Source organism: Rhinopithecus bieti, unplaced genomic scaffold (genome assembly GCF_001698545.2).
Source record: "Rhinopithecus bieti isolate Rb0 unplaced genomic scaffold, ASM169854v2 scaffold_15197, whole genome shotgun sequence".
NCBI lineage: Eukaryota > Metazoa > Chordata > Mammalia > Primates > Cercopithecidae > Rhinopithecus > Rhinopithecus bieti.
In genome coordinates, this window is record NW_016808366.1 from 998,871 (window position 1) to 1,014,051 (window position 15,181).

Below are 15,181 nucleotides of genomic sequence, written 5' to 3' on the forward strand. Positions count from 1 at the left end.
TCCTGAGTAGCTGGGACTACAGGCGCCCGCCGCCACACCCAGCTAATTTTTTGTATTTTTAGTAGAGACGGGGTTTCACCATGGTCTCGATTTCCTGACCTTGTGATCCTCCCGCCTCGGCCTCCCAAAGTGCTGGGATTACAAGCATGAGAATTGTTTGTATTTTTTAGTAGAGACGGGGTTTTACTGTGTTAGTCAGGATAGTCTCGATCTCCTGACCTCGTGATCCACCCACCTTGGCCTCCCAGAGTGTTGGAATTACAGGTGTAAGCCACTGCACCCGGCCGGAATAAGTACTTTCAAGTGGGTAGAGAGTGCCTCTGTGTGTGTATGTGTTTTGCTTTTTTAATATACAACGTGAACAGAGGAGATCTCTCTGACAGGGAGACATTTAAATAGAGTCCTAAAGTAAGTGAGGAAGTGAGTCATGTTAGTATCCAGGGGAGCGAGGGTTGCAGACAGAGGCAGCCAAGGCACAAGCCCTGGCGTAGGAGCAAGCAGGGCATTTAAGCAATAATGGGTAGGAACATGTGGCTGGGAGCGTAGAGAGTGAGAGGCCAGAGGTAGGAGGTGAGCCCAGAAAGGTCAGCAGGGGCCAGATTGGCCATAATAAGGAGTTTGAACTTTATTCTAAATGTGATAGTAAGTCATTGAAAGGTCTTAAACAGGGAATCGATGTTATCTGATTTCAGGTATTAAAAGTGGCTGTGGGCCAGGTACAGTGGCTCACGCCTGTAATCCCAGCAGTTTGGGAGGCCAAGGTGGGTGGATCACTTGAGGCCAGGAGTTTGAGACCAGCCTGGCCAACATTGCAAGACCCTGTCTCTACAAAAAATAAAACAAATTAGCTGGAGTGGGGGGTGGCTTGCACCTGTAGTCGTAGCTACTAGGGAAACTGAGGTGGGAGGATTGCATGAGCCCAGGAGTTTGAGGCTTCCGTGAGCCATAATCATGCCACTGCATTCCAACTTGGGTGACAGAGTAAGACCCTGCTTCTAAAAAAAAAAAAAAGAATGGACCGAGTTCCCATATTCCTATGTTCTCCCTCCAGCCTCCCCCACTTTCAACATCCTGCACCAGAGTGGTGTGTTTGTTACAGTTGATGAACCTATGTTGACACCTCAGTACCATCCAAAGACCATAGTTCACATTAGGGTCTGCTGCTGGTGTATACATTTGTCAAAATCCATAAACGGTACAAAAGTACAAGAAAAGTACAAAATTCATAAAAAGACAACTTGATGCTCAGAAAGTTTTGGATTTTAGATGTTTGGATTTGAGATGCTCAACCCATAGTAAAATTCGCTCTTTTCAGAATACAGTTGAGTTTTGCCAAATTCAACAGTTCACGCAAGCCCCACCACAATCCAGATATAGGCCAGGAATGGTGACTCATGCCTATAATCCCAGCACCTTGGGAGGCCAAGGTGGGAGGATTGCTTGAGCCCAGGAGTTTTAGGCAAGCCTAGGCAACATAATGGGACTTCGTCTCTCAAAAAAAAAAAAATAAAAAAATAAAAAAATAATAATAGCTGGGTGTGGTGGTGTGTGTCTATAGTTTTAGGTACTCAGGAGGCTGGGGTGGGAGGAAGATTGCTTGAGTCCAGGAGGTCAAGGCTGCAGCAAGCTGTGATTGCACCACTGCACTCCAACTCCAACCTGTGTGATAGAGCGAGACCCTGTCTCAAAAAAAAAAGAAGGGGGGAGAAAGAAAAGAAACAATATAAAGCACTTCTGTTACCCACAGAATTTTCTCATGTCCCTTTGTAATCAGCCTCTCCTGGCACCTCCAGCTCCTGTCACCCACTGATCTGTCCTTTGTCTATACAGTTTTGCCTTTTCCATACTGTGTTATAATGGAATTATTCAGTACATAGCCTTTTGGATTTGGCTTCTTAAACTTAGCATAATGCATTTGAAACTCACCCATATGTTTGCATGAGCAAAATACTTGCTCATGCAAGGTTGCTTTTAGAACCAAGTAGTAAGTATTCCATTGGATGGATATACCACAGCTTATCTGTTTACGTGTTCAAAGATTGTTTCCAGTTTTGGGTTAATATGAATAAACATTTGTATATAGGTTTTTGTGAGAATATAAGTTATCATTTCTCTTGGATAAATACCAGTGAGTTGGATTGCTGGGTCATATAAGTGTATGTTTAACCACGTGAAAAACTGCCAAACTTTTTCAGAGTTGCTGTACCATTTTGCATTTCCACCAGCAATGTATGAGAATTCCAGTTGCTCTGCATTGTTGCCAGCACTTGGTGGGATTCTTTTTTTTTCCCTCCTTTTTAAAAAATTAATTGTTTTAAAAAATTGAAATTGAAATATGGTTTACATATTATAAAATTCACCCTTTTAGGATGAGTGCGGTGGCTCATGCCTGTAATCGCAACACTTTGGGAGGCTGAGGCAGTCAGATCACGAGGTCAAGAGATCAAGATCATCCTGGCCAACATGGTGAAACCCCATCTCTACTAAAAATACAACAATTAGCCGGGCATGGTGGCACTTGCCTGTAGTCCCAGCTACTTGGGAGGCTGAGGCAGGAGAATCGCTTGAACCCAGGAGGCAGAGGTTGCAGTGAGCCAAGATCGCGCCATTGCACTCCAACCTGGTGACAGAGTGAGACTCCGTCTCAAAAAAAAAAAAAAAAAATTAACATTTCAAAGCATACAATTCAATAATTCAATGGTTTTCAGTGTATTTACAAAGTTGTACAATTGTGACCACTATCTAATTCCAGAATTCTCATTATCCCAAAAAGAAACCTCATATACATTAGCAGTCAGACCTTATTTCCTCCCTACCCTTCCCAGCCCTAGGCAAACACGAATTTACTTTCCCTCTCTATATATTCCTGTTCTGGACATTTCATAGATATGCAGTCATACAGTAGGTGACTAGCTTCTTTCACTTAGGATGCTATTTTCAAGATTCATCTATGTTGTAGAACATATCAGTACTTTATTCCTTTTTGTGGATGAATAATTCCATTATATGAATATACCATATTTTGTTTTTCCATTCATCAGTTGATGGGTATTTACAATGTTTCCTCTTTTTTGGGTATTATGAGTACACAATAGTGTATAAGCTTTTTTGTGGACATATGATTTTACATCATATGTGTATATACCTAAGACAGAATTGTTGGATCATATGGTAATTCTGTTTAACCTTTTGAGGAACTGCTAAATTGCTTTTTGTAGTAGCTGCACCATTTTACACTCCAACCAGTAATGGGATTCCTGTTTGTTTGTATTTTGAAGAGATGGGAGTCTTGGTATTTGCCCAGACTGGATTCAAACTCCTGGGCTCAAGTGATTGTCCTGCTTCAGGCCTCCTGGGTAGTTGGGACTTCAGGTGCATACCACTGTGCCCAGCTATTTTTTACATTCAATAAGAAGTAAAATTATCAGCTGATACTGAGATCAGGATGAGAAGGGCTTAGGTTTGAGGAAAGAAGATAAGGTATGAAATATTTAGGAGTTTGCACACCCTCCTCAGGCTCTGCTCTACTCAGTAGCTAATGATAGGCCTCAAACTCCTGGTCTCAAGTTATCCTCCTGCCTCGGCCTTCCAAAGCGTTGGGGTTACAGATGTAAGCTGCCATGCCAGGCTAAAAACTTTTTTGAAATTAATTTTCCTAGCTTCTTACAAGTGTAGGACACTGAATCAAGAAGAGTGCAAAATTGCTACTCTACAATTAGGTTAATTATTTTTAGAGAGGGGGTCTTGCTTTGTTGCCCAGGCTGGAGAACAGTGGCTATTTACGAGTGCAATGAAAGCACACTATAGCCTTCAATTCTTTGGCTCAAGGAGCTCTCCTGCCTCAGCCTCCTGTGTAGTTGGGACTATAGGCATGCACTATAGCACCCAGTTCTTACACTTTTATTTTAAAAATATTTTTTGTTGAGTTTTAATTTATAGTAGAGTGTATAAATTTTTTTTTTTTTTTTTTTTTTTTTGAGATGGAGTCTCGCTCTGTCGCCCAGGCTGGAGTGCAGTGGCGCCATCTCGGCTCACTGCAAGCTCCGCCTCCCGGGTTCACGCTATTCTCCTGCCTCAGCCTCCCAAGTAGCTGGAACCACAGATGCCCGCCACCACGCCCGGCTAATTTTTTTTTGTATTTTTGGTAGAGACGGGGTTTCACTGTGTTAGCCAGGATGGTCTTGATCTCCTGACCTCGTGATCCACCCGCCTGGACCTCCCAAAATGCTGGGATTACAGGCGTGAGCCACCACGCCCGGCCAAGTGTATAAATCTTAAGTGTGTAGCTTGATGAACTTTTACACATGTGTACACTTCTGTAACCACCACCCAAATCAAGAACATGAACCCTTATGGGTGCTCAAGAAGCTTTTTTGTCCCTCTCCTACCCCCAAAGACAATTACTATTTAATTCCTGTTTGCAGATATGCATTTTATGTATGTATGNGCTATTCTCCTGCCTCAGCCTCCCAAGTAGCTGGAACCACAGATGCCCGCCACCACGCCCGGCTAATTTTTTTTTGTATTTTGGTAGAGACGGGGTTTCACTGTGTTAGCCAGGATGGTCTTGATCTCCTGACCTCGTGATCCACCCGCCTGGACCTCCCAAAATGCTGGGATTACAGGCGTGAGCCACCACGCCCGGCCAAGTGTATAAATCTTAAGTGTGTAGCTTGATGAACTTTTACACATGTGTACACTTCTGTAACCACCACCCAAATCAAGAACATGAACCCTTATGGGTGCTCAAGAAGCTTTTTTGTCCCTCTCCTACCCCCAAAGACAATTACTATTTAATTCCTGTTTGCAGATATGCATTTTATGTATGTATGTATGTATGTTTGTATGTATGTTTGAGACAGACTTTTGCTCTTGTCCCCCAGGCTGGATGACAGTGGCACGATCTCGGCTCACTGCAACCTTCGCCTCCTGGGTTCAAGTGATTCTCCTGTCTCAGCCTCCTGAGTATCTGGGATTACAGGTGCCCGCCACCGTACTCGACTAATTTTTGTATTTTTAGTAGAGACGAGGTTTCGCCATGTTGGCCAGGCTGGTCTCGAACTCTTGACCACAGGTGATCCGCCTGCCTCAGCCTCCCAAAGTGCTGGGACTACAGACATGAGCCACTGCACCTGGCCTAGACATGCATTTAAAGTGAGACCCATCAGCATGTTGAGTTTTTTCTCTAGCCACATTTAGCTGTCTGGGTACAGAAATGGAGAATGTGGAGTCTGAAATAACCAGGGTTGGGTGGCAGTTATGATGAGGAAGACAGTCGCCAGTAATTTGAGGGCATATGCAAGGAAGTGAAATTAAAGAATGAGAAGATTTCCAGGAAGAGAGTGGCAGGGGAAGAAGGCAGAAGGAATAACATCAGCAAAAATATTTAGGGCTTGAAAGAACTTGGTGTGTTCTGAGAATCCAGAGAGATAACAGGAGTGGTGGGAGATTGAACTAATGAGTGAGAATTTAAGCAGGGGAGAGACATGGTTTGATCCTTCTTAGTAACAGAAAAGTGGCAGTGTTCATTCTGTCATAAGATATTTGCTGAGTGGCTCTGTGTCAGGCATTCTGCTGGGTTCTGATAGAGGGGTTTAGGGGTCATTTGTATATACTGACTGTTCAGTTGTTGCTGGTAAGAAATGATTGAGATAGAGAGGAAAGATGCATTTAAGACCTTTTATCAGATGTTGATTAATGGAAGTGGTGAAGGGGTAGGGAAAGAGTTAAGGCATTCAAAACAGCAGTTTTTCTGCAGTTTAATAGTCAGTCTTTTGTTTTTTACTAAATATATCTTCCATCCCCATCTCCTCTCCAGCAAAGGCTGGTGATGGCTTAAAATGTTACTTTTGTGCATAGAAGTATTTTGCTTCCGGTGTGTGCCCTGGGCCAGGAATAGAGGCAAGCTCTGATTTTTTTTTTTTTTTTTGAGACAGAGTTTCGCTCTTGTCGCCCAGGCGGGAGTGCAATGGTACGATTTTGGCTCACCGCAACCTCTGCCTCCTGGGTTCAAGCGATTCTCCTGCCTCAGCCTCCCAAGTAACTGGGATTACAGGCATGTACCATGTCTGGGTAATTTGCTGATTCTTGAAGTAAAATGAGTGCTGTATGTCTGCAGACACACTGTTTATATAGCAAAGAATCTGGAAGCAGTCTGAATGCTCAACCTCTGGGGGAAAATTTAGTCAAACTCTGGGCTAGCCACCAGTTAGGTAGACTATTAGGTGGCTAAGACAAAAGACACCCATGTGGATGTGGTCACTACAGGAATGTTTACATGTGGAGTCCAGTTAAGAGCAGAAGGCTCGTAGTCCGGCACAGTGGCTCACGCCTGTAATCCCAGCACTTTGGGAGGCTGAGGTGGGCGGTTCATGAGGTCAGGAGATCGAGACCATCCTGGCTAACACGGTGAAACCCCGTCTCTACTAAAAATACAAAAAATTAGCCAGGCGTGGTGGTGGGCACCTGTAGTCCAGCTACTTGGTAGGCTGAGGCAGGAGAATGGCGTGAACCTGGGAGGTGGAGCTTGCAGTGAGCCGAGATCACACCACTGCACTCCATCCTGGGCGACAGAGCTAGACTCCGTCTCAGAAAAAAGAGCAGAAGGTTCTTCACTGGGTTTAGAGTTAGATGTAGATATTGATCTTGACCGTGCCTCTTCCTAGTCACTCTCTTTGAGGCTCCATTTCCACAAATGTAAAAAGGGGGCAGTAATAATAATGACTCCTTAAGTCTTCATGGCATAATCAAGTGAGATACCTTAGATAAAGATAGTTTACAAACCCTAGAGTAAGCTGCACTCATTAGTTTTATTTATTTATTTATTTATTTATTTTTTATTTCTGAGACAGAGTTTTGCTCTTGTTGCCCAGGCTGGAGTGCAATGGCATGATCTCGGCCTACTGCAACCTCCACCTCCTAGGTTCAAGCAATTCTCCTGCCTCAGCCTCCCGAGTAGCTGGGATTACAGGCATGCGCCACCACGCCTGGCTAATTTTGTATTTTTAGTAGAGACGGGGTTTCTCCATGTTTGTCAGGCTGGTCTCAAACTCCAGGCTTCAGGTGATCCGCCCGCCTCGGCCTCTCAAAGTGCTGGGATTACAGGCGTGAGCCACTGCACCCAACCTCATTAGTTATTAATAGCTATGTGGATGAACGCTGATGAGTTGTAGTGGGAATTCAGAAGGAAATTGTCATCCTTTCTGTTTTTTTCTCCCCTGCCCCATGATGTTTCTTTAGTTAGTATTTCTGGTATGTAGCAGGGAACAAAACAGATTCCTGCCAAGCACTGTCTGGCTGCTCTAGTTTAAGCACCTGCACGGTGTGTAGTATAAGGCAGCTTAATTTTACACAGATTCAGCAAGACTCTGAGCGGCAAGCCTTCCTGGGGCTTAAGGTCATATAGTGCAGGCATGTCAACACTGTTTCCCTGAATTAGACCTACACTGTTCTCTGCTTCTGGCCATGCACATGGGGTCATGCCACCAGTGGCAGTGCTTTAGTGTCTTACAGCCCTCTCCTTCCCTTGGTGGAGCCCTAGGACATATTGGCTTATCTTGTAGCTTAGAGCAGTGTTTCTCAAACCTGAAAACATGAGGACTGGCACCTCTAACCTATAAACTATTGATAGACTCCATTTCTAGACACCAAAGCAGTGTAGCAAAATGCTACTTTGTTAGCTACTTAGTGCTGTGTAACACATTTTCTCAACATTTAGTTGGTGGCCTAAAACAATAAACATTTATTATTCTCTAGGTGTCTGTGGGCCAGAAATTCAGGAGCAGTGGAATGGGGGGTCAGAGGGGCTTCTGGCCCAGGGTCTCATAAAGGCTACATCCAAGGGGGCTCACTCATGAGGCTGGCAAGTTGATGCTGGTTCCTGACAGGTGGCTTCAGTTCCTTGTCATGTGAACCTCCCCATAGACATCTAGAATGTTCTCATGATGTAGCACTTGACTTACCCTAGAACAGGGAATCTGAGAGAGTGTGAGGCAGAAGCAGCAGTGCTTTGTGTATATATACTTGTGGTAAAAATACATATAACATAAGATTTAGTATTTTAATCATTTTTAGGTGTACAGTACAGTTCTGTAGCATTAAATACATTCATACTGTTCTGCAACCATTACTACCATCCTTCTCCAAAACATTTTCTTTCTTTCTTTTTTTTTTTCTTTCTTTTTTTGGTGACAGGTTCTCACTCTGTTGCCAGGCTGGAGTGCAGTGGTGTGATTTCGGCTCACTGCAACTTCTGCCTCCCGGCGAAGTTGCCTCAGCCTCCTGAGTAGCTGGGATTATAGGCTTGTGCCACCACGCCTGGCTAATTTTTGTATTTTTAGTAGAGATGATGTTTCACTGTGTTGGCCATGGCTGGTCTCAAACTTCTGACCTCAGGTGATCTGCCGGCCTCAGCCTCCCAAAGTGCTGGGATTACAGGCATGAGCCACTGAGCCCAACCTAAAATTTTTCATAGTGAGAGAAAGTCTCACTATGTTATGTTGGTCTCAGACTCCTGGCCTTAGCCATGCGCCATGGCTCATGCCTATAATCCCAGCACTTTGGGAGGCTGAGGCAGGCATATTGCATGAGCCCAGGAGTTTGAGACCAGCCTGGGTAACATGGTGAAACCCTGTCTCTCCTGACCTCAAGCAGTCTTCCTCCCTTGGCCTCTCAAAGTATTGGGATTACAGGTGTAAGCCACCATGCCCAGCCCAAGATTTTTTCTTTTTTTCTTTCTTTTTTTTGAGACGGAGTCTCGCTCTGTCACCTAGGCTGGAGTGCAGTGGCGTGATCTCAGCTCACTGCAACCTCCGCCTCCTGGGTTCAAGCAATTCTCCTGCCTCAGCCTCCCGAGTAGCTGGGACTACAGGCGCACGCTGCCATGCCCGGCTAACTTTTTGTGTTTTAATAGAGACGGAGTTTCACTGTGTTGCTCAGGCTGGTCTCGAACTCCTGAGTTCAGGCAGTCCTCCTGCCTCCGCCTCCCAGAATGGTGGGATTACAGGTGTGAGCCACCGTGCCTGGCCCAATTTTTTCATCTCTCCAAACTGAAACCCTGTATCTATTAATCAACAACTGCCCCCTCCCTTTTCCCCTTAGCTCCTGGTAACCTCTATTCTGCTTTCATTAATCTGGCTACTCTAGATAGCTCATATGAATGGAATCATGCAGCATTTGTCCTTCAAATGGGTTATTTCACGTAGTATAAGTCCTTAAGGTTCATCTGTGTTGTAGCATGTATTAGAGTTTTATTCCTTTTTAAGGGTGAATACTATTCCATTATATGGATATACCACATTTTATCTATTCATATGTTAGACACTTGGGTGGCTTTTTGACTATTGGGATGTCTTTTGACTATTGTGAATAATGCTGTGTGGATTCTGGAGTACAGACATCTGTTTGAGTCCTTGTGTTCAGTGTTTTTGGATATATACCCAGAAGTGGAATGGCTGCATTGCTTTTTTTCTTTTTCACATCAACTTTGTAGTTAGATAATCCATCACTTTATTAATTCAAAAGATTGCTTTTTTTTTTTTTTTTTGCCTTCCACTTTATTTTAAGTTCTGGGTTACATGTGTGAGATTTGCAGGTTTGTTACATAGGTAAATGTGTGCCACGGTAGTTTGCTGCACAGATCATCCCATCACCTAGGTATTAAGCCCAGCATCCATTAGCTCTTCTTCCTGATATTCTCTCTCCCCCGTCCTGCTGCAGTGCTTTTTATAACCCAGCTTTGGAAGTCCCACACTATCACTTTTGCCACATTCTGCTTGTTAGAAATGAGGCCATATTCAAGGATAAAACAATTAAAACCTACCTTTTGAAGGAATGAGTGCCAAATTTGCAGACGTGTAAAGTTGTTCTAGCTACTATTTGAGAGTGATTTTATAATGCCAGGTTAGTTACAAATATACACACTAAAGTTATTCCCTCTCTCCCTCCCTCCCTTCTTTCCTCCCTCCCTCCCTCCCTTCCTTCCTTCCCATTTATTTATTTTGGGTCTCACTGTATCACCCAGGGTGGAGTTCAGTAGTGTGATCATGGCTCACCACAGCCTCAATCTTCTGGGCTCCAGTGATCCTCTCACCTCAGCCTTTTGAGTAGCTGGGACTACAGGCGTGCATCACCACATCCGGCTAAGTAAAAATTCTTTTTTTGTCCAGAGAGATGGGGTCTCCCTATGTTTCCCATGCTGATCTCAAACTCCTGGGCTCAGGGGATCCTCCTCCTTCAGCCACCCAAAGTGCTGGGATTATAAGCATAAGCTATTGTGCTGGGCTGATTAAATTTTTTTAAAAATAAGGTCTCACTCTCTTGCCTAGGCTGGAGTGCAGTGGTGTTGTGATCATAGCTCACTGTAGCCTCGCACTCCTGGGCTCAAGTGATTCCCCAACTCCAGCCTCTTAAGTAGCTAGGGCTACAGGCCTGGCTAATTTTAAAATATATTTTTGTAGAGACAGGGTCTTCCTCTGTTGCCCAGGCTGGTCTTGAACTCCTGGCCTCCTGCCTTGGTCTCGGAAAGCACTGGGATTACAAGAATGGGCCACTGCGTCCAGCCTCACACACTAAAATTTTCTAGTAGTTCTTGATTATATGGTGGTTTTCTGGCATCTCAACGTTCTTCATGTCATTGCCTACTGGTAACCCATTTGTGGTACCTCAGCTGGGAAGCTTTGATAAAGAGGGTCCAGATTACTGAAAAGCACAATATAATATTCTTCATTCCTCATGGAGACCTTGTGGACCAGCAGCTCTGTGTTCACCAACACGCAGTTGGTGTGTTGGTTGCCACACGTGGACTGCTCTTGGCAAACCTTCATTTAGGGCTCAGCAGTCCATCCGTAAGATCCTCCATGGCCCCTCAAACGGAGTTGTTGTTTCCTCCATTCCCTTGAATTTCCTTGTCCTCTTTTTTGCTTTCTTTCCTCTGTACTGTGCTGGTTTACTCCTATTACATCCTCTCCCAGAAACTCTCCCCAGCTTCACTGCCTCCTTGATCAGCTGGAAAATGCCTACTCATCTTTCAGAATAGAGATCAAGTGTCTCCTTTTCCCCAGGGTTGTCTTGGGCCCTCCTCTCACTCGATCCCCTTCCTCTCCCTCTCCCCTTTTGCTCCTCTGTATCTTACTCTACCTTAAGGAGTCGTCTGTTGTTGCACCTGGTATACTTTATTACAATTATTTGTACCTATAGACATACTTACATACTTTTATTCCCCCAGATGATACTGTAGTGATTAAGAGACAGATGCCTCTAGCAGTGCCTGTTGTCTCTTGGGGAAGCAGGCCATAAACACAAACAAATGAAATAATAATGGATTGGGGTAAATGCTATGAAGGAAACATGTAGGAAACTGACACAGACTGGAAGGAAATGGGGGCTGCTTGAGGTAGTGTAGTCAGAGATTCTGAGGCTATAGGAGGATAAGGATGTTCCCTGGGAAGAGTGGGCAGGGGTTGTTGTTTCAGGTAAAGGGAGTATACTTGGTATGGGAAGGTGTGTGGTGTGTCTGAGGAATTGAAAGTCTACTGTGTCTTGTAACATAGGGCCTGTCATCCTCTGCCAGTTGCTGTGATCACACATCTTAATAGATTTGGTTCTGGCCAGACGTGGTGGCTCATTCCTGTAATCTCAGCACTTTGGGAGGCCGAGGCGGGTGGATCACGAGGTCAGGAGTTCAAGACCAGCCTGGCCAATATAGTGAAACCCTGTCTCTACTAAAAATACAAAAAATGTTAGCTAGGCGTGGTGGTGGGCACCTGTAGTCCCAGCTACTTGGGAGGCTGAGGCAGGAGAAACACTTGAACCCAGGAGGTGGAGGTTGTGGTGAGCTGAGATTGCACCACTGTACTCCAGCCTGGGTAACAGAGTGAGACTCCGTCTCAAAAAAGAAAAAAATTTTGGTTCTGTATTTCTAAACCCTAGTATACTTCCTGGCCCAGAGTAGGTACTCAGAAAATGTTTGTGGAATTATCGTTTAATGAATTTTTCTTCTGCTAATTTCTGTTCATTCTCCTTGTCCTTTTCCATTTGACATTGGCTATACTGGTCTTCTGTGGCTTCTTGGTTGGCTTAGTGACTAGTTACACGACTTGCTTAAATTAAGCTCATTGTGGTAACCTTGTTTATTATGAAGTTTTGCTTATCTGTCCTTTCCAAGTTGAATTTTAGATAAGAGTTTTTGATACTTTTTGGCCTTTGGAAAACAGTTTTGTGACTAATTTTGTCATGGTGACCACCATGTGCATATATCCCCTCCAAATTAACAGTTCCCATGCTGGGGTATGTTTGTCCTCCTGACATCTACAACATGGATATCATTGGTTTATTTTGATGATTCATCTTGGTTTGTTTATATATTCCTATTGCTGTTTTGTGGCTCCAAATCTTTTTTTTTTTTTTTTTTTTTTTTGAGACAGAGTCTCGCTCTGTCGCCCAGGCTGGAGTGCAGTGGCCGGATCTCAGCTCACTGCAAGCTCCGCCTCCCGGGTTTATGCCATTCTCCTGCCTCAGCCTCCCGAGTAGCTGGGACTACAGGCGCCCGCCACCTTGCCCAGCTAGTTTTTTGTATTTTTTAGTAGAGACGGGGTTTCACTGTGTTAGCCAGGATGGTCTCGATCTCCTGACCTCGTGATCCGCCCATCTCAGCCTCCCAAAGTGCTGGGATTACAGGCTTGAGACACCGTGCCCGGCCCAAATCTTTTTAAAAAGTACATCTGGTGGACCCTTATTGAATGTCTAATATATGCAGGATACCCTGCAGATTCAGACTCAATCTCTGAAGGTTTGATCCAAAGGCTAAGTCTTCTCTGAAACCTTTCCCAACCCTCTAGTTAGAAAAAATGGGACTCTGATGAAAAAGTTTATTGTGGGCTCTAGAATGAAGAGTTTAAAACAAATAAAAAAATAGTCCCGGTTCAGTGGCTCACGCCTGTAATCCCAGCACTTGGGAGGCTGAGGCGGGCAGATCACAAAGTCAGGAGTTCAAGACCAGCCTGGCCAACATGCAAAAAGATCAGGAACACTCTGGATCTCAGGAAGAAAGGAGAGAAAAAGAAGCATAGTTGGCCAGGCGCAGTGGCTCATACCTGTAATCCCAGCACTTTGGGAGGCCGAGGCGGGCAGATCACCCAAGGTTGGAAGTTCGAGACCAGCCTGACCAACATGGAGAAACCCCATCTCTACTAAAAATGCAAAATTAGCTGGGTGTGGTGGCACATGCCTGTAATCCCAGCTACTCAGGAGGCTGAGGCAGGAGACTTGCTTGAACCGGGGAGGCAGAGGTTGCAGTGAGCCGAGATCGCACCACTGCACTCCAGCCTGGGTGACAGAGTGAGACTCTGTCTCAAAAAAATAAAAAATAAAATAAAATAAAAGAGGGGAGGGTTTATTCAAGTGCTTTAGAAGGGGGCAGTGAAGAGCAGCAGAAACCCAGACTGTCCAGCCTAGGCTGGACATGGAGGCGAGATAATGCTTCTCTTTCCTCTAGTCCTGGTTATGGGATATAGGCAGCCTGGTTCATTCTAGAGCTATGCTTCTTTTTTTGTTTGTTTGTTTTTTGTTTTTTGTTTTTTGTTTTTTTTTTTTGAGACGGAGTCTTGCTCTGCCGTCCAGGCTGGAGTGCAGTGGCCGGCTCTCAGCTCACTGCAAGCTCCGCCTCCCGGGTTCACACCATTCTCCTGTCTCAGCCTCCCGAGTAGCTGGGACTACAGGCGCCCGCCTCGTCGCCTGGCTAGTTTTTTGTATTTTTTAGTAGAGACGGGGTTTCACCGCATTAGCCAGGATGGTCTCGATCTCCTGACCTCGTGATCCGCCCGTCTCGGCCTCCCAAAGTGCTGGGATTACAGGCTTGAGCCACCGCGCCCGGCCGTTTTTTGTTTTTTTTAGATGGAGTTTGGCTCTTGTTGCCTAGGCTGGAGTGCATGATCTCGGCTCACCACAACCTCCACCTCCCAGGTAAAGTGATTCTCCTGCCTCAGCCTCTCAAGTAGCTGGGATTACAGGCATGTGCCACCACACCCAGCTAATTTTGTATTTTTAGTAGAGATGGGGGTTTCTCCATGTTGGTCAGGCTGGTCTCGAACTTCCAACCTTGGGTGATCTGCCTGCCTCGGCCTCCCAAAGTGCTGGGATTACAGGTATGAGCCACTGCACCTGGCCAGCTATGCTTCTTTTTCTCTCCTTTCTTCCTGAGATCCAGAGTGTTCCTGATCTTTTTGCTTGTGGAGAGGAATGGGAAATCCCATGGGCTTACCAAATTTCTCTTTCGGCTCTGGCTTGAGCCACCGGGCTCGGCCGTTTTTTGTTTTTTTTAGATGGAGTTTGGCTCTTGTTGCCTAGGCTGGAGTGCATGATCTCGGCTCACCACAACCTCCACCTCCCAGGTAAAGTGATTCTCCTGCCTCAGCCTCTCAAGTAGCTGGGATTACAGGCATGTGCCACCACACCCAGCTAATTTTGTATTTTAGTAGAGATGGGGTTTCTCCATGTTGGTCAGGCTGGTCTCGAACTTCCAACCTTGGGTGATCTGCCTGCCTCGGCCTCCCAAAGTGCTGGGATTACAGGTATGAGCCACTGCACCTGGCCAGCTATGCTTCTTTTCTCTCCTTTCTTCCTGAGATCCAGAGTGTTCCTGATCTTTTTGCTTGTGGAGAGGAATGGGAAATCCCATGGGCTTACCAAATTTCTCTTTCGGCTCTTGCCACCCTAGGGGCTCTGATGATTGGTCATCTATTCTGTGTCTCCAGGACCTAGCAGTTTGTTTGTCTCATAATACAAACTCAGGAGTGTTTATTGAATAATGAAGTTCATAGGGCATAGTTCCTGCCCTGTAAAGTGCTTAGCAGCCTTGTGTTTGTATTAACCATTTAAAAATCTTGTTTGTGACTTGAGTTTGAAACATTTCTGTTGACTCTTGAACTCTTTCTTCCAAGGAAAACTATTGATTTTTGAACATTTAAGTGGTACCTGATTATCATTTCAAACTCTCTTATCAGTGTAGGAAAAATTGACTCAAATTAATTCAAGAAGAGGTAGGAGGCTGGGTGCGATGGCTCATGCCTGTAATCCCAGCACTTTGGGAGGCTGAGGGGGATGGATCACTAGGTAAAGAGATCGAGATCATCCTGGCCAACATGCTGAAACCCTGTCTCTATTAAAAATATAAAAATTAGCAGGG

The 15,181-nt window shown here is 45.0% G+C and overlaps 1 protein-coding gene across 2 annotated transcripts in view; it reads left to right on the plus strand.

The window, feature by feature from the left end:
• The window catches only part of PHF20 (PHD finger protein 20), a 189,067-nt gene that overhangs the window by 56,468 nt on the left and 117,418 nt on the right, over positions 1-15,181 (plus strand). The window contains exon 1 of one of the 2 annotated variants that reach the window (XM_017886649.1): positions 4,963-4,981. The exons of the other annotated variant lie outside the window; for it this stretch is intronic. The gene's annotated coding sequence lies outside the window, so the exon portion shown is untranslated. Of the gene's footprint in view, positions 1-4,962; positions 4,982-15,181 lie in introns of those variants that run through there. 2 annotated transcript variants of the gene reach the window in all.